Consider the following 19,998-nt stretch of genomic DNA (forward strand, 5'->3'; position numbering starts at 1 on the left):
TCCCACCATAGAATCACACAATGTTTTGGGTTGGAAGGGACCTTAAAGATCATCTAGTTCCAACCCTCCTGCCATGGGAAGGAACACCTTCCACTAGACCAGGTTGCTCAAAGCCCCATCCAACCTGGCCTTGAACACTTCCAGGGATGGGGCAATAATAGGAACAGGCTAGAATGCACTTCTTACCCACCAAACTTGATTACTTTATATGCTTTAAATCACTGAACAATAAATACTAGGAAAGATGCATGAAATCTTACCTAGCTCACGTTTCAGTGCCTGTCTCACTATGGGAATTTAATAGATGCCTGAACTTCTCTGTTCAAGTCACGTAAACAGAATGAGAGAATGCAGGCTGCTTGTTTCGACACAACCACCCGAAAAACACTAGTGAAGAGCCAGACTGCAAATGTCAAAACAAGTGATTGGTTTTGAAATATGGGGAAAAGTTCATTCTAATGATCCTAGCAGCTGACATACTTACATAACGTAAAAAAAGAAAGCAACAAAAGCATTCTCCAACTTCCTTTCATTTGGGGGGGTGATGGCAGACATGACATGCCTGCAAAATGTATCCCCCTCAGCCCAGCCTGACAAAACAGCAGCCTGCTTACAAAAGGTACCACAGTCTGCAGTGGAAGGGAGCTCGTGAGGATTTGGTTTAATATCTGCCTCTGCTACAGACACCCTCATGACTTTGTCCTAATATATTCACCTCTCTGCAACTTCCTTGTCCGCTTGAATTGGATGCTCTTGGGGCAGGATCTGTCTCTAAAATTCAAGCACACAAACAGTGCTTCAGCGCAACACACTTCACATTTCAGAGACAGCCTCTCAGGTGCTACCACAACAGAAAGAAGAGTAAATATTTGCTGTAATTCTTCAGTACTGTGGGATTTAAGCCTGTCAGATACTGATGCAAAAGCAGGTCAAAAAAACTGAAAACCGTACAGCCCGCTCAGCTGATAGCCTCCCAGATTTGATCTCCTGTCCCTGTGGGAAGCCATTGAGTTGGCACTTCCAAAAGGCATACAAACCTAGAGACGGCCCTGGCCTGAAAACATCACTGGCAGCAGTGATGGGCCAAGGAGGAGAGCCCAGAGGCCAGAGCTGGGTTTGGTTCAGGAGTTGGGTATGAGGTCTGGGGAGCTAAACTGGGAGTTGACCAGTGCTTCCAGTGGGAAGGACCTGGCTCCTGCTGAAGGGCCACACCATGCTGCTGCCACTGGAGTGGTCTGGAGAATCATTCCTGAAAACCAGCCTGTCCCTGGTCAGTCACATGCCAAGGAAGAACAAACTAACCTGAGCACTAGAGGGAGCAGAGACACTTCAGGATAACACAAATCCTGGGATCTGAGAAGTGACTCAGTGACCACTGACGACAAGGTCACTCGTATACCTGGGACCAAATAATCTCCAGATGGCCAAGGCCACTCCTTGCACAGCTCATTTTTTGAGGTCAGGGTCTTACCCAAGGTAGGTCATGAACTTGAGGGCCTTGAAACCAAGGCCAAGAAGATCAAGAAGCTTGTAAGCCCAAGCTAAGCACGGGGAGATCTGAAAAACTGATGTGTTATCTACACTGGGACAGTAAAGAGGGTACCCAGTTGCATACCACAGCAGAGCCACAAGGCAGGAGGAAGGGAGCAGATCACAGATAAAGAACAGGACCTACTTTACCGGGTAAAATTCCAGCACGTTCTCCATTGTTTCTGGTGAGCCTAGTAGCTCCTCAAATTAGGAAGCGGTCTGGGCTCATATGGCTCTGTAGAAATAATAATTTTCCAAAATTATTTAAACTGATGGGAAGATTTATTCTTCTTTATACACATTTTTACTTTATTCACTTTTCACCCAAGCAGTACATTGCTTTTTAAAACAGGACTTCAGAATATATTTAATTCAATGATTAATAAGGGAGTAAATTAGTCTTTACTTACTTTTTGCTTAATGACCTAGCAAAGGCCTCGGAATTTGGCTTAATAACAGTGCTGCAAGATACTTCAACTGATGAATTATAGCATAATAATTAACATCCTTGCAGTTGTCAGGCACAAAGCCCAGTGATGTACAAAGCCTCTGCATACACGGGATATAAATGATTCCAGTAGCCACAGTCTGATGTGTTTATTGCTGTCATATCATAGCTGATATTCGACATATCTGTAAAATACCCTGAGACTATTCTTTCTTTCAGTTATAGAAGCTGTAAACATATTTAAGCTCCAGAATATCAACAACAGATTTAATACAAACTGTTAGGAAACAAGCCCTCACCTAGACATTTCTGTCTCAAGAACCCATTAAAAATATCAATTCAAATTTTGCTTCCAGAAGAATCTTCTTAGCATAAATCAGAGAGCTTTTCTCAGAGCTCTACAGTTCTCTAATCATAGTTGATCTCAGCCTGACCTAAGCCAGAGCAATTTACAGCAGTTAAATGGCTGCTCTAGTTTATGGGACCTGGCGTGGCTCTTTGGAGAGTACCCACCAGCTCAGAATACATGTCCACTCCCTGTAGGTCCTACCCAAACAGCACACTGTGCAGTATTTCATCTCTTCCAGCTTTTAACCAAACAGCTTATAATAGCGTGGAAAACTCAATTTTCAAAAAGAAAGAATAATTCAATCTGGAAAGAGGGAAACTATATAACACACTTGGAGGACAAAGCCACCTGAAAACACAGCCTAGAATCTAGTTCTCTACACATGGCATGAGCAAACTGTGAAAGGAGAAGGCAAGCTACTGACCTCCCTAAGCATTAGTAAATAACAGGGCAGGAAATTCAGGTAACTCCCAGTACTCCAGCACTCGGATACTGCTTTGCGAGAAATACATGTGGGAGCTGTGGGCAGCTGATGATGTCCAGAGCTATAACTTACCTGTCAAAGTAATGGACTTCCCTGAACAGCTCCTCCATCCTAGTTGCGATGAGGATTGTAGGAAAGTCCAGTGGGACCAGAAGGTCCTCAGCTGGCACAGCAAAGATGCACCTTGTTGTTTCTATCCTTTTGCTAAACAGCCCAAGTAAAGCCAAAGATGGACCAAGTTCCACTTAAATTGATAAAGACCACAAGACCTATTCAGTCAATAAAGAAAAACTAAGGCTGCATTGATGTTGCTGTGTAAGTTGTCTGGATACAGCCATAAATATTAGAGCAGGAACTTCTCCAAAGCCCTTCAGTTTGAAACAGGCACCTTCCACTCAGAAGCCAACGTGACAATCATGTCTGTTTGAAATCTGCTCTTAAACAATCGATAAATGTGTCCATCTTCAGAAAAAGAGCAGCTTATAAAAAACAACTCAGCTCATTTAGCTGTAAAACAATTGTGTATGTGCAGTTGACTGGGCTGCTTCATCAGAAGTCATACATCTCTGAAAGCTCCAAAACGCTGCTCTGATGATGAGTCAAGGGCCAAGGGGCTTTTTGCATGGGCTGTGCAAGTTGTCTGAGGTCTTTCGACCATACTCATCTATCTTCTCTGGGAAAAAGAACCTGTGAAAGTGTCTGTGGGGTAGGGGAATCTAGAGCAAATGCTATACCAAGGAGACATTGAAACCCATCTGTTTTACCAAAAGCAGCAAAAAATGAGGAAGGCAATAACACACTTCCTAGAGACTGGTTCTGTTACAGTGTTAAGATACCAGTCAAAGCTTCAAGACAATGCTAATAAAAGTGAAGGCTTGAGCTGCAACTTTAAAACCTATTCTTCTGACCAGGTAGGTTTAGCAGTTTTAATCATCTGGTTAAAGGATTTACTCCATTGACATTGGTGTAATTGCCCACCTTGACTCAACAGAGTGGTACCCATTCCCATCAGCAGCAGTGCAGCTAGCAATTGCTTGCACCTCCATCCACCTTTGCCTGAAGAAAGATTTAAATTCAAGAGTGCAATTTCTGTAAAAACAATTAAAATGGAAGCTTTGCAGCAGCTCAAGATGCTGGGGAAGTTGTCAGCCCTCATGACATCCAAGTACAAGTGATCTCTTTGACTGCCAGACTGTCTAGCCAACGTGGAAACAACTGCCCAATTCTTGCTTCACTTAAACATGACTATACTGGCATCAGCCAGAGTCACAAACTTTCAAGGGCAGAGCATAAACTTGCTGCGCAGGCTCCACCATGTACCTGATGCCACTTTGTTTTAGCCACTACTAAATTTATGCATACTGGATAGTAAGTGACTCTTTCATGAAAAGGATCAAGTTTGGCAAAATTCAGCCAATTTTGAATGCTCAAGACTGAGCTTAAATAGGCCCTCTGATTTCTTAAGAGAAGTCTTAGGAATGAAAAGGATGTTTCAGCAGAGAAGATGATCCAGTTTTGGTAGCACTTCCTTCACTGAGCACACTCAAGCAGAACATTTAATCAATCCATTTAACATAAAGTGACTGTTTGCTTGCACATGCAGAATTGAAAGCACTTTATTTTTAGGCTCAAGTGGTAGAACTTCAGCCTGACAATGAAAAAATCACAGGGATTTAATGACCACATCATTTTGGCCAACCCAGCAGTTTGCTGACATTCTGTCTGTAAAAGCAAAGCAGATGCTCCTAGGCTTTCTTGTCATGATTTTTAAAACCAGAGGTTTTAGATATACCACATGGCAGACTTCAGGCCCAGGACTGACTTTAAAGAAAAGACAGCTTTACAAACCCCACCCCAATGACTGTGGATGTAGCCAGGAAAAAATTGCAAAAGCTAGCACAAAGGTCACAGTACTTGGTCAGGAAGAAAGGAGATGCTGGAGGGTACAAGAAGGGAAAAGCAGAGATACCACAAAAATTCACTAAAAGGCAGGTGAGAAACAGTGGAAATTGGCATGGAAGAAGAATACAGAATGAAAGAGGGAAACTGGAAAGGAGGAAAAACACTGAGGAGAATTAGCTTGAAGAGCAAGAGCTCCAGCAGAGATAGTGCATTTGCGCAGAAGCTTTGCCTGTGAAGATCAGAGGCAGAGCATCTCAGAGCCAGCATGGCAAGAGAGTTTTTTCGAGACCAGTTACAGTACCTGTGTGCTCTTTCAAGCCACCAAGCACAGCACAGCAAACAGCAATCCTGTCAAGCCTCAAGACACTGATCTGCCACTGCCCTCTATATGGTATAACATATAATATAATAGTGACACTGCAGGCAGTTTTTATACGCCCCAAAGAAGATGCTGTCAGAGAGGTCCTTCAGAAAGAGGATTTGCTACAACCATACAGGGCACCGTACAGATTTCTCAATAACCCTGAAGCCACCACTCCTCCAAAGATGTAAAGACAGACAAATTTTTAAGCCTGTCTCCTCCACAAGGGCAGTAAATTCTGAGAAAGGGTTTTCTGGGTTCTGGTGCACTCCAGGAGGTTCCAGCAACCTTGTGATCCAGCATCTTTCCCATAGAAATCAAGGTGCTTTTTGTGAGACTTTTGCTCTGTTCTCATCCCTCCTGATCTCAGTCCACAGGGACAAAGCAGCATTCAATCGCCAGCACTGCTCCCCGTTACAAAGCAGCACACAACAGCCAGAGATCACCTCCCTTGCTGAGCACAAAACATTCTTGCACCGGAGCTAGCTGGCACAAAGTTCAACCAGATCTCTCCCAGTCTATGACGGGACAGCTCAAGAGGTCTCACACCACTCCAGCTACTTGGCTAGAAGATGCAAGAATGCTGTCTCCTGATGAACGCCATGTCCTGCCCTGGGGGACAGCTGAAACATAGCTTCGGCTCTCAGGAGAGAAAGCTGTGAAGAAGGGTGGACAAAGGAGTTTGTCCTGACAACACTTTGTACTCCAAGGCTACCCTGGTTCAGGTGTCCCCAGCACGCCTAAGTGAGCTCTCTGCAGATCTGCCAGAAGGGACGGGCAGGACAGAAAGATGAATGGCAGCTAGCAGGGACCCTCTTGCTGCCAGGATACAGGGCCAAACCGTAAGTCCACAGAGGAAGATCTTCGCATCTTTTAATGAAGTCTCAGAGGAGATTAGCTGTGACTGTCTTTTGGGAAATACATGAGATCATTCTGCCGATAGCAGACTGGCTAAAATGCCACAGTTTGAAGGCTTTTGAAAGCTCTAAGACCACAAGTGGCTTTGGACTAAAGGGCTTGGTGTCTTTGAAGACAATTATTTTGGCAGGAAGCTTTGTAAGAAGGGACAAATTGAAGACCCAAAGGCACGTCCCAAAGAACTGACTGGTGATCAGAGACCTCACAGCTCTATCAGGTGCACTGCAAGTCATCCATGGAGAACACTGTGACTGTAAAGTTCCTGTAAACCTCCTAGCAACAACTCTGGCTCAGGTGTACGTTGGGATCAGTGGAAATAATCACCAAGCTGCAGCCACTGATAGTTAAACTCCTCAGAGAAAACTGCAAAACGCTTTCATGCTGCAGCACAACAAATCACAGGGCTCCTTTTTCAAGGAGTAAATGCTACTTTGCCGACAGCAGGCTTATCACGTGCAATTAAGAGTAAAAATTAGTGTAAGGTGGGCTGCTAACATCATCACTCAAATCCTTCCTCAGAGATATGCTGTAGTATAATAGAATTTCTCAAACCCAAGATAAGAAGAGCAGGCAGACTCCTTTGCATTAAGATTAGCTAAAACGATGGATTAATCTTTCTTTTGGACTGCTTAAATCCATGCTTCTCTTCAAGCATCCAGAAGGCAAAGTTAAATGAGGTAAGGTCACTGTCAGCATAGGCAGGACCAGTGAAAAAAAAGCCACAAACCCTTGAAAGTGTCTCTATTAATTATAAATCACTGAAAAGTGTTCAGCAAGTTAAGGTGGTGCAGATTATAGCTGGTGCAGAGCAACAGCAGAGAGACCTTTTCTGGCTGCCAGCGCAGAGTTGTTTGAGTTTATATTGACAATTTACAGAAATGGACAAACCAGCGCCTTTTGGCCATGACCAGTGAGACTCACAAAGACATTTAGCAGCCCTTCTGATTTCTCACCTTGAACAATGGGAGTAGATAGTAGCAAGCTCATACAGCAGCTCCAGTCATTGAACGATGAGACACCATCATCAAACCAAAACTGAGAAAGATCCAAGTCCACCAGCAACAAAAGGAGATAGACTTAGTTGAACTCGGTCATAAACAGAGACTACCAGCCCACAATCACTCCCCATCTAAATGAGCACAGCATGTAAAAAGGAGACATGTTGCCTAAACTTTACAGAAAGCTTAAGAATATTCCCAAGGTCACATGAGGAGCTTGTGGAACAGCAGAGAACTAAAACCAAACCTCAGACCCATTTTCTTAACCCCCAAATCACCCTTTGTCTCCTCTGCAAAGGCTCAGCTGAACAGGCTTAACATCATTCACAAGCTCTAAATAGAGTACAGAGAATGGAAAATAACTTTCAGCACTGACAATATTGTCCCTATTTAGCTAACAAGTATTGATTTTTAGCTCAGCCACTCCAATGCAGATGAAAGCAGCACAGATCTGGTTCTTTTGTTTAATTCCCTGAATCCAGTCAGTGCTACTGATGCTCTCACCAGATTCTGAGGAGTGATTACCCATGTGCTATTTAAAGTCAGAGGTGCTTATATCTCATTTTATTTAGGACCAGTGGGAACTGCAGGTTATGCAGGAAGTTTTAACTTTTCTTCCTTTTTTTTTTTTGTTGTTGACAAAGCCCTCGGATGTGAAGGGACAGATCGCTGAAAAAAACAAGCTGTTCTCAGAGCAAGAGAACAGATGATGCCTTGTTCTCCTACAGATTTATCCCTTTTCTACACAAGTGCAGAAACCCTGCTTCCACTTCTGCCACAGTTCCACCTCTCCATGAAATTCTGGGAAAACTATTATCTTCCATGAATCACCTTGTAAAGCTCTTTCACTGTCATTTCATGCTGAAGGAGCTCAAATGGTCTTACACAACCTACAGCTGAAGTTTTCCACCTGTGACTGAGAAAAACAGAAAGCAGTGAGGGAACAATTAATCTATGTATCATTTATTCCTTCTCTGTAGGTAGATCTTCCCTCTCTTAATTCAGATGCAATGAGCACTCAAGCATTTGCCTACAGTCTCACCAGTTGTCCACATCTGTTATGAAAATGAGCCATCTTGATTGAGGGGACAAATAAAGATGGTAATTTATCAACTGCCAATATTTTTGCCAGGTTTGCATTAAGAAAAAAGCCCCAGAGTTTGCATGCAGGAGGGTCACAAGGCATCACTCCAAGCCTCACAGCTGTCTAGCTGAAGGCAGAAGCAAACTTTGGAGATTTTTACAATCTTTACAATTCTTTGCCTTTAAAGCCGTCCCATTGGAAAATCCATTCTGCCTGCTCACACAAAGCAGAACCTCATTCAGGGCTTTCTGCTTTGGTTCAGCTTTGTATCTGTGTTGCCAAATTGAGGACATCTAGTCTTGATGTCAAGATTGCAAGTGATAGAGGATTACAAACGGGGCAAGGTATGTCTGTATTCCTGCCACATACACATCCACCTGGTATCCCCCATATCCTATACAGGCTCACGTATCAGCCTCATTCACTGTCTGTCTGCGAAAATCTTCCCCCAAAATCCAGTACAGCGGTACCTGTATCTCTGGAAATGACTGCTAATCCGTTTCTCACTGCCAGTCAAGGGTACAACCACAGACAGGGTCATCCTGTAAGTAAATACATTAAGCCCTCAGAGACAGCTATTGCTGCTGCTGCATCAGCACCCCTGCATTTCTACAACATCCTTAAGAAACACGAATATGAACCACAGCAACAGTGGAGAGCCATCTAAATTCTATGCCTGTCGCCACACTTCTTTCCCACAGTTGTAAATCTATTATCAAACATACTCTCAGACACAATCTGGGACATGTGCCTGGCGCACATGGTATCAGGCTATAAATAGTCAGATATAGACAATCATACTAGATATACTGAAGATTATTTGATTAAGCTGGGACTCTGCCCTGCTGAACAGCCTGTGATCAGTAGAGACACCTTGTAGAAGCTGGCTCAGATCAGCACAACCATCTCCCGGGAGCACAGAGATGCTGAAAGACTGCAGTTATACCCTGTGCCCTTGCAGTCTTATGTTCTTTTAGCCCACATGACAAAGGTATTTCTAGTAAGTGGAAAATTTCTGTAAGCAATAATTGAAGAGTGTAGGCCTCTCTAGAGTCCACTAGAGCCTATATGAATTTTCAGTGGTGTTTTCTACTGGTCCCTGCTAGTTTTATTTGGGGATTCAGGAGTAAGCAGATGCTCACTGCTTCATTCAAAAAATACTTGGCTGGCAAGCACCAGTAGAGACCATTTGAGCATTTGCAGCCGGACTGCCTAGAAGGAAGGCAGGCAGCAATATAAGGTCAAACTTCTCTAAATACACATTATTTTCACTTTATCCAATATCTCCATACAACCCACAGACATTGCAAAATGTTTAGCATCAGGGCAGCTGCATTACTGTTTTAGAGCTGCCACATCTCATATGCTGGGCATGAAATTGGTGCACATTCCCACAGCAAGAAGACAACAGGTCCCGCATTGCTGAAGTGCCGTGCAAAGCTCTTCAGACTGCACAAGTCCCAGCCTCGCCAGGGCCGTGAAGAACAGGACAGCAAACCCTGAACTACATGTTTACATACAGACAAATCTAAGCACATGCACTGAACCCACCCCTGTATATCATACCTGTGTGCTCATCTTCTAAGAAACACTGAAAAACAGCAGGATTGATTCTCCAGTGCTTTGTATTTGGCAGTCACCCACACCCTTACAAACCAGCACTGCACTTTTCCTCAGATTAGATTCTCCAGAGCACTTTAACCCTAATTTGTTCAGATGTGACAAGTTTTGCAAACCACAGGTAACAGTCAGACCCAAAGACTCAAGAAACTAGTTTGGATTCAAGGCAGAAGAGGAGCATTCAAAACCCATGTTCGAAGTCCAGAGTGAAAACTCCCAGCATGGAGCCATTCCCTGCTGCAGCTGACAGGGCAGCAAGCTGCCTGCAAACAAGATAAATTATATGTAAACCAAACTACCTGCTGTGAACATCCGAGAGGTATTGTGACTAGTGCTACCACAGTCATTGTTGCGTTGCTTAGCTCAGCTGAGCTCTTGGCTTGCTGCAGCGGTGACCGCACTGGGACACAGTCAAGATGAGCCACGGCAGCTTGTGGATCTGTCTTCCACATCCAGCCCAGCCAGGCTGCAGAGATCTGACTCGCCTTAGGGACAGTTTGACAAGGTGCTGGTTTTGGCAGAAAAGCCAGTTTCAAGTGTTTCTATCCCTTCCCTTCCTGTACATTTATTCATGCCATGCTCTCCCTTCTGGCTGCTTCCTCCCTTCAGCTGCACCATGTTTGTGGGCCTGTTTCAAAAACTGGATCACCAAACTGATCAGGAGTAAAACAGTGCCAAGCCCAAGCAGAGAGCTGTTTCTGAGAGACAAGGTCAGATTGCCCCTCCAATTTCCCAGTGACCTGACACTCACATTTGAACTGCTCCGCAATGCAAAGCTCAAGAGGCCCAGCCCTCAGCAATCCAAGGCTGAACTGTTCTCTGGTTCACAAACACGTCTTTGAAAGCTACTTGCATCCAGTTTGCCACATGCAATCTTGAAAGTGTAGAATGTAGCTGAAGAGGCCAAAAAAAAATAATTAAAAAATGCTTGATCCACATATGTATCTTATCTGCTTACAAAGGAGGGGAGGAAAGCATTGCTAACTCATTAAAATAACTTGAAGACACACAATCCTCAGGAGGCAACATTCTTCTGCAGTCACAGGGCCTCCTTATGAACAAAACACTGTAGACAGTGACTGGACATTACCATAAGTCCTGGTAAAGCCAAAGGTATGGGGAAAAAATTTAACTATACTACAGACAGAACGAAGAAATGCCTTGTAAAAGGGCATTTGTGAAATGGGCTGTGCAGGAAGCAGTTTCCTTGCCCATTGGAAGTTTTCCCAGTCTACACCAGGATAAGCAAAAGACCATTCGACATAAAAAAATAAAACAAAGAAAAGCAAAGAACAGCCAGTCACCATGAAGTCGGAGTATCTGCTAAGACCAGTGTCCAACTGCATGTATAAGGAATTTCCTAGAAACAGCAACTGGGTGGAAAGCCAAACATCTGTTCACACAAAGTACTTCCATTTCTAGGGATAAACCCTTCCCAAAAGAAAAATCTCCTGTCAGGACATGTCCCACAGCATCTCCAAAGCCTAACAGATCTTCAGAGCTCAAATAAAAGGTGAAAAAGGTCATATGGCCTGTAAAAGCTACACTCTCAGCACAAAACTACTTCTACCCATTACCACTTCTGTTTAGCCTATTGTATGGTAACACTAAGTACATCTAGCAAAAAATAACATGCACTGAACAAAGTGGCAATTAAAACTCCAAAACGTTTAAAACCCTGTTCACAACAGGCACTAACATTGCCTTGGGCAAGTGAAAGTTAATACAAGACCAACCTGCCATGTCAAACTAAAGGTCCATCTAGCCAGGAAAGCCATTTTCAACAAGGGCCAACAGTGATGCCCAGCAGAAAGCCTAAGACCAGAGGTAAGCACAGTGGAATATTCTCCCAATTTCGTTGTTCTGTGGCTCAGTAGGTTCCTGGTGGATTGCCAGCAATAGCTTTAAATATTAGATCCCAACCTGCGTTCAGTCCTTCCTTATCGCTACAACAGAAATGTGAAATAGAACTGAAGTTGGAGTTGTTACATCCTGCATGAAGATGAACACAGAGATGACTCTGTGCCACCTTCTCATCAAGCAAGAGGAGTGAAAGGGAACCCATAGGCACCACAACATGCTGGAATAACTTAAATCCACTTAAAGACTTCTCTGAAATCTGTGGGACACGAAGCAGATCCCAGGTACTGCATGTGAGCGTGTGGTGGGGGAAAAACTACTCCTGTTGTGCTGAGCACAGCTTTGGGATGCACCCTGTATCACAAATCAGAATTTAAATTATTGTTTGACTTGAACCATTCAAAAGCAGCACAGCATCATTCTGATATGGTTCCCCTGACTTTTCCAAGCTCTGCTAAATAACTAATTCCTCAGCAGAACACCAAAGATGAAGAATGCAAATATGAGGCACAAAATAGAGAGCCCCAACAGCTTCTCCCAACACAGCGTTCACCTTGCTCCTCAGAGAGCAAACAATCCGAGCTCCCAGTTTCACTTAACCCCACATAAAGCAGCATGAGCTCTGCTGCAGCACTGGCTTCAAACTGGTCCCTTCCAGGCCTACATTCTGAATCCAGAGGAGTGCCACTGTGCCTAAATGTCCTGCTGAATTTTTAGCAGCCCCATCATCCCCATTAATCACACTTACCAGTGAAATCCCAATCAGGTAGTGAATCTAAAGCCAGCAACTGTCCCTTCTTTGGAGCAGGTAATTTTCAGAGCTTTCAGGATACTTGAGAAAGTCTTGAAAACAAGATGCCATCATTCAGGAGGAGGGACACCATACTCAAAGCTGATGCAGTTAGGTTAATCCGAGCTAAATATTAAAGCAAATGACCTTACAAAAGAAAGCAACAGATTCTTCCTCTGGCTGTGATTTCACTCAACATCCCTCATTATCTGCTCCCACCTTCACCTCTGCTTGACAGAAGTGGTCACAGGCAAAGCAATGAGATGTCCATGACAACCTGATGAGTCACTGTCATTAAGGATCATGCCACAGCCATCACCCTCGTGTGCCAACCATATGACAATGAAAGCACCTCTCTCCTCAAGCTGATATAGCTCTGCTGACCACGTGTGTATATACAAGCAGGGTTCAAGTCAGAAACAACATCCCCAATCAAATCCAGGTCAGCTCTGTGGTGAAGAAAAGCTGCTCATCCATAAAATGACTTTAAAGCACCAACTTGCACCACTCTGGACTGTTACAGTGGGGGTCAGAAGAGGCCTGATAGGAACAAGGAGAGCACTAGCCCCAGGAAACCCATCCCTCCTCCCCAGGCTTACACAGACGCTCCTCCACACAAGACCCGTTCCTGCATCCACAGGGATGGTATCAATCTTTGTGCTATAATCATTCAGAAACTTCAGGAGCAACAGGATCCTTGCTCTTCTTCCTGGACAGAAATACAACCCACCTGCTTTTCAATAACATCAGTATTTCTTCGCTATACATGCGTACAACCACAAAAAGCTTACACACATAAAACTAATATAGAAATAACTGTGATAGAATAAAACAAATGATGTGGGAAAACCAGAAGTGGTTTTCCCAACAGAAATCCTAGTTTTCTGCAGTTTTGTCTCCTGCAATTATTTAGCTTTGGTATCCAAGGTGATGTGAACTCAGGCTGAAGCGTTCCTTGTCATTAGGAAGTGGATAAGGACTATCTGCTTGTTGTTCTTCTGATGTCTAATAAGGGCTGAACTCACACTATAGACTTTCCCACAGCTGGGTGCTGAGGACTTCTCTCCTCACCCTGCCTGCTGTATGCACAAAACAGCAAAAAGACAATCTCTTTGAATTTGAATCTGAATTCAACTAAGATTCCAAGAGATTCAAAATTCTGATGAAGGTGAGCCAAGCATCATACACACCCGTGCAATGACAGCAACAGAAAATGAGGTTGAAAGAAGCATTATTGTAACTAGTGTCGGAAACACGTGAATGAAAACAGCCAGAAGCGTACAGAACAAGATTCCAAAGAAATTCAGTGTGAAAGGGTTAAAGGCCAAACCAGCACCTGCTAACAACAAAATGAACTTCTGCGAACCAACATCAGGTAGCTTCCACCATCCCTAAACCTTGGAGGCATGTATCAGAATTGGCCTCCATCTTCTTATCATCTGGCAGCAGTGAAACAAGAGGAGGGAAAGGGACTGACATCACTGATACAATATTACTGGTCTTGTAGTAAAAATATTCATTAGTCTCAGGAGAGAAGTCCAAGCTAGCAAGTAAAACAGGATTTTCTGTCCCCTGGAGAATCGCAAAGCAGCAAGCAATATCAAACTCATTCAGCAACGTTCCTCATTTGAGATAAGTCTATTTTTTAATAAGTTGCAAATCTCCTGCATGCAAAGCTTGCTTTTAGGGAGAGGTACTGTCTTTCATTATCCAAACTGATATATTGTCATTAAATCTGACACTTGAGGACTTCCAGCTACTAAGGGCCAGGGTTATTTTTAAAAAGTAGCATTAACCAGAAGAAGTTTCTCCAGCAAACCACAAATGTCTTCAGGTAAAGTGGCTCACTGCAAAGAACAAATCCAGTTGGAGAAGTTTCTGTTTCAGAGTCTTCCTTAGTGATTAATTAGTTTATTAAAGGCTTAGTGAAATTTTATTTTTTAAATTGCATGCAAAGAATTTTCTGGCTTTATTGTGTTCATGATACGTTTGTGCAGCTCAGCAAAGCCCACGTCCCATTCTCTAAATTAATAGGTTGTATGCTTTCCTTCTAAGAACAACAAATTGAATTAAACTGTCTGGGGGCTGTATTCTCTTGAGAATTCTCACTGGGGATTTAATTTGAAATACTGATATTTTTTTTTACAAGTAGCTCTGGTTTTGTTAGAAGTTGAAGAGAGAAGCTACATTCCGGAGATAGAAATTCATCTGTAGACAGTCACAGGCTAATTTGAGTACACTTCTGAAAACCAAGCTTTTTTTTTTTTTAAATGAAGAGAAAAGGTTTAGTTCAAACACTTGGTACGGGAGCCCCATTAGGCAGAATTGCCTGGTCTTGGTTATGTGAAACACTGGCACAGGGTGCCCAGAGAGGTGGTTGATGCCCCATCCCTGGAAACATTCAAGGTCAGGTTGGACGGGGCTCTGAGCAACCTGATCTAGTTGAAGATGTCCCTGCTCGTTGCAGGGCGGCTAGACTAGATGACCTTTAAAGGTCCCTCCCAACCCAAACCGTTCTATGATTTTATGACCAATAGCATGAAGGACCATTTCTTCTACTAGACACTAGGGCCCAGTGCCAGCACCTGCTCTTGAGAACTGATTGCAATTAGAAACCATGTCAAAAGAAAAAAAACCACAACCATATACAAGGCAGGAGAGAAACCACAACCATATACAAGGCAGGAGAGAAACCACAATCTCCAGCATTACATGGTGATAGTCCTTAAACAACACCAGTGCTGTACAACCACCACAGACATTTCCTTTGCAACGGATTCACTTGTGCTCTACTAATCCAGAACTGGCCTCTTTAGCAGCTGGCAGTAAAAAGAAAGTGCTAAGTCATCTATTTCCACATTTGGGGATGATGAAAAGCACTCAAAAACGCTCAGCACTTCTGCAATAATTATAACAAGCACAGTACTTGTTTTGGGAAAGTATAATGTATTCTGGTGAGCAGAATCACATCAAAGAGGAAGCTTTCAGACACTTCAAGGAGCAGAATATGAAGACATATATAGAGAGATATAATTATCACCACGGTACCAAGTCCCTCTTAGGCAAGGATCATAGGAAGGAGAAGCAGATGAGTGAAGCATAGTGGACATCTAGCTGAGGCTGTAAGTTGGCATAACATAAGTTCTCATTACCTGGATACAGTGCAAGCTGGGCTAGTACTGCAGCAGTGCTGCTCACTCTGCATGATTTTTGTACGTGAGTATGAGCTATAGCTGTTCAAAAAACCCAATCTTTCTCTCAGGACAGTGCTCCACAGCTGTCTGCTTCCTCTAAAGGGCTAAAAGCTGGTCAGCAGCTCTAACACAACTAATCACAGCCTTTGCAAAGGTCTCCCTGCAAATCCCTGTTTCCTCTCCCCAACCTCCATTTTGCTGCCCCTGGATGTTTAGGCATCTGTGCAAGTATGTCTGAAAGATGCCTCCACCCCACCAGCTAATGGAGGTGAGTGCATGTTAGATAAAAATTCATTTCTGCAATTTGCTTCTGTCTATCACCCCAGTCTGGGCCATTGCAATGGAAAGTGGCTGAAATCAGTAGAAAAATCAGACAGATTCAGCTAACATAGCTGCTGGCTAAGCCAGGTTTGGGAACTTTGGCCAAGTCTTCGTTGTTTAATTGGCAACCAAACTGGGGACTTCATTTAATCAGTTCAGCCTCACCATCAACAACAGCTCAAAAATCTCATGTGAAGTAACGTGAAGCATATCCTAGTCATAGATGCAGGGTGGAATTACATGAAAAATGACTTTTCTTTCAAGCTCCAGCAGAATCTAGGAAATAGGAAGATATGGCCTCATTTGGAGATAGGGGAAAGAAAAAAAATCTAGTGCACCTGAAAAAAAAAGTAACGCAAAACTGAAATGCATTTGAAAACCTCCCTTGATATTTTTTTTTTTTTCCCCCCTCTTGACTTCCAGTCATTGCTAAACATGCTTGAGTCCCCTTGGCTCTGTCTAGCATGGAAATAAGCAAGTCCAGAACAGCAGAGCCAGCAAAGCCTGGCTCTTAAGGTTTTCCCACTCCACACTGGCCTCTTGCATCAGTTCTCTGACTTCCAATACTAACTAACTACTCACGGAATTTATAGGACCTTAATACTAATCATTAATTGTTATTCCAATAAAAATAATTTGTAAGATCAAGTAACCCCGAGATCTGTATCTAGCTTGCTTCAACTGGAGCAATGGGTTCAAAAGTTACTGAGTAAGAATAAAGAGAACCACACCAACACACAATCTCAACTGTCTCCCAACAAATCCTGCTAAAATACAGCAAGGGAAGAAATTCTTACAACATTTTTCATCCACCTGAAGCCAGGATTTATTGAAAACACTGTGCAGTTTCTCAGATGCATTTTCTCTGCAACGTTTCATACAGTAACCTGTTATTTTCAGTGAAGAAGATTAAGAACTGAGGTCTTTTGCTGAACACTGAGGCTGGCAGCTTTATCTTGTTAGTTAACCACAGAAGTCCTTTGCCTGGCAGGGTGCAAGCATGTGAGTACTAAAAATATACAGCTGAGATGGGGCAGTGTTATCTTATTTGAATAAGAGGAAGGGGAAAGTGAGCACAGAAGCTACTTGCACATTTCAATAGACAAAAAGCTCAACCCACCCCCAGCCCCTTTCCTCAGATACTCAAGGGGCTTCTTTAGAGTGTTTATTCAGGGATTTTTTTTTTTTTTTTTTGCCATAGAACTTCAGCCATAGAGAAGATGAAATGACGATGGCACTGTCCCAAGCCGAGTGCAGCAAAGAGATGCGTTCCTCCCTCCTGCCTAACCAGCAGCAATACTGTTTCCAGAGGATTTACAGCAAGGCAGTGTGTGACCAGCTCCAAGATGAATCACACCTCCCACCCTCACCTAATGGCTCTCCAAAAGGCAGGAAGGCAAATCCTGTTCCCTAGACTGCTGCCAGTACTCTTCACTAAAATTTTGCAACTTTCCGTTTTCTGGAAGCCTGAGATGCTAGTGTAACGTGCTTGTGAGACTCCCTGCTTGACTTGTGCAGTTAGAGGTGTATTTTGCCCTGTGACTACTATTAGGAAAGGTCCTTCCAAGCCCACTACCTGTCCTCACTCTTCCTTCCGTAGCAATCCTGGTTTTGCCTCCAGCCACCCAATCTCAGCTCTCCCCTGCACAGCTCACAGTGTTTAAAATTGCTAGTCTGGAAAGACGGAAGAAATAAAAAGAATATTCATGGTGCTTTTTTCCTCCTCTGTGTTTTCTTTCTGCTGTTTTAGTGAGTTAAATCAGCACAGTGCCAAGTCAGACGCACCCAGAGCCTGTGCAAAGTAAAGTGGGACCACGTAGCTCAGTTTCTGCAATCTGACTTGCAGTGTTTCAGTGCTACAGGCTGATAATGCAACAAAAGTAAATCTCAGACTCAGGATTTTTAATTTTGTTTTTTTCCATAAGAATCTGCTGAGGATGAGAAATGTCCCTTTAAGCCTAGATGATATGCCTCAGAGACTCTTTACTCATCATGTGGACAAGCAGAAGCAGGGCCGCAAGCTGGATCCCTCCAAATCCCTTAAAATTTGCCTGGAGACCGCACTGCCCGTTCCATCCTCTGTCATTCAAAAGCCCCTCAGCCCTCATTATCAAACACAGGCACTGCAAAGCCCATCCTGGCTGGTAACATACACAGCATGACATTCCCCATTGTTCTCTACCTTCCACTAGGGCAGCAGAGACCCAGCATGAACAGTGATTTGCATTAGAAATGAACATCAATGTGCACTGATGATTCTGCTGAGCCCAACTTGGCTGTCACAGCATCCCACAGCAGGAGCAGAGGTGAGAAAGGGCAGAGGACGAGGAAGGAGTTCAAACCTGCACATAGCAAATAAAAGAAACCTGCATGTTTTCTGCAGTGACAACTCCTCCTTCGTCATACTGTTCCCCATGGGAAGATCAACAGCATCTTCTGGGTCCCTTGAAACAATCCTTCTCCACAAGTCTCTTCTGCTCCAAAATCCACCTGCCTCTACAAAGCCAGAAATCACAAAAGACAGTGCTGGAAGGGACCCTAGGAGTCCTTTATCCTTCACTCAGCGTTAAGGCAGACTCTGCTGTACTTACCATTGCTGACAAATTGCCATCCATCCTGTTCACAAAAAAGTCACCAGCAGTGGGTACTCCATAGTCTCCTTCTCAGTCAGTCCCACTGTTTCATATGTTTTTACCTACCGAGTCTTGGGAAAGTCTCTCCTGATAAAAAGCCAAACTCCCTTGCATCATCTTAAGCCAAATTACTTCTTGCCCTACCCATAACAGCCCTGGAGAATGGCTTGATCCTGTCTTTCTTTCACACATTTGAAAGTTCGTATGTGTTCCTCAGTGCTGTCCCACCTGGTCTCAAAAACCCTGTAGGTCATGTTTACCAGCCCTCAGTGCTGTCTGACCTGGTCTCAAAAACCCTGTAGGTCATGTTTACCAGCCCTCCAAACCGGTGAACCCCTTAATACTCCTGGACAGTGGTGCCAAAAAGTGAGCCTGATGCTCCCCAGAACCTTCACAGCACTCCCCCAGTGTAAAGGATTACACCACAGGGCTGACGTGATGCTCTGTCTGCACAGCAGAGCACAGGACAGCTTTGCTCACAACAGCCACAGACCACATAGATCAGTGCACATCACCAATCCCTCGGTAGGTGTCACATCTTTCAGAGCCCACACAAGCTGATACACCAGCCCCATACTAATCCCTGAGTGCTGTACATACTCAGAAAGCTTTTTACTGCACAGATATGACAGTTTAACCTAATGGGAGGTGTCTCTAACGGGGAGACATGGAAAGGGAAGAAGGAAAGTTCAGTCAGCCAATACTCAATAGACAGGGCAGGTTGTTAACAGTGTCCAAGCTCTTACCTTGGATGATGCTGCCTTCTCCAGCCTGCTACTGAACTGCTTTGCTGAATGCTCACAGGAAACCACAAAGACTGAGGAATGGGTCTTTTTTAAACCTGTTACTGAAGATGAACAGCAGGGAGCAGCTGCTTAGAAGATAACAGGGAACACTCAAGCTTGCACGTGGAAATGTGTTAAGATATCAAACAAAGCAAGGCCACAACATCCATGGGACTGCCGTATTGACCATTGGCTTGAAGAGTGTGTTCTCTTGCTTTGTGCCCCAGTGGTAACATAGGCAGGCTGCGTGGTCACAGGAGAAACTGCAGGGATGTGACCTGCTGGGGCAAGGATGCTGAAACACCCTGGGGTCCAGGTTGAGACTATGTCGGGGGACTGAAGACAGAGCCTTACTCTGAATGGCAGCACGCAGAGACCGGGACTGGAATAAACATGTGGCTGGTCCTGTGATCACCAACACACTGGGCCTGCCTGCATTTACTGAGGGGAAAAAACCCACCCAAAAGGGGAAAGCAGAGAGCGATGACCTTCAGCTATGCCGAAACTCCTTCATCAGATAACACAAACACAGATTTTCATATGATTACATGATAGCACCACCTCAGAGAGGGACAGAAAGTACAAGAAAGAGTAATTTTTCCTGCATGAATTCTTACCTTTCAGTCATAGCAGGTTCCGCCAGCATAAGGAATAATGATCCAAAAGGTGTTAAGAGACAAGTTTGAATCCCTGCCCTGCCCCAGATTGCCTGGGTAACCTT

General features: G+C 43.9%; 1 protein-coding gene across 2 annotated transcripts in view; it reads right to left on the reverse strand.

Moving 5' to 3' along the window:
- The window catches only part of SLC35F4 (solute carrier family 35 member F4), a 127,135-nt gene that overhangs the window by 67,924 nt on the left and 39,213 nt on the right, over positions 1-19,998 (reverse strand). The gene's annotated exons all lie outside the window — the stretch shown is intronic.

Source organism: Haliaeetus albicilla, chromosome 5 (assembly GCF_947461875.1).
Source record: "Haliaeetus albicilla chromosome 5, bHalAlb1.1, whole genome shotgun sequence".
NCBI classification, from domain to species: Eukaryota; Metazoa; Chordata; class Aves; order Accipitriformes; family Accipitridae; genus Haliaeetus; species Haliaeetus albicilla.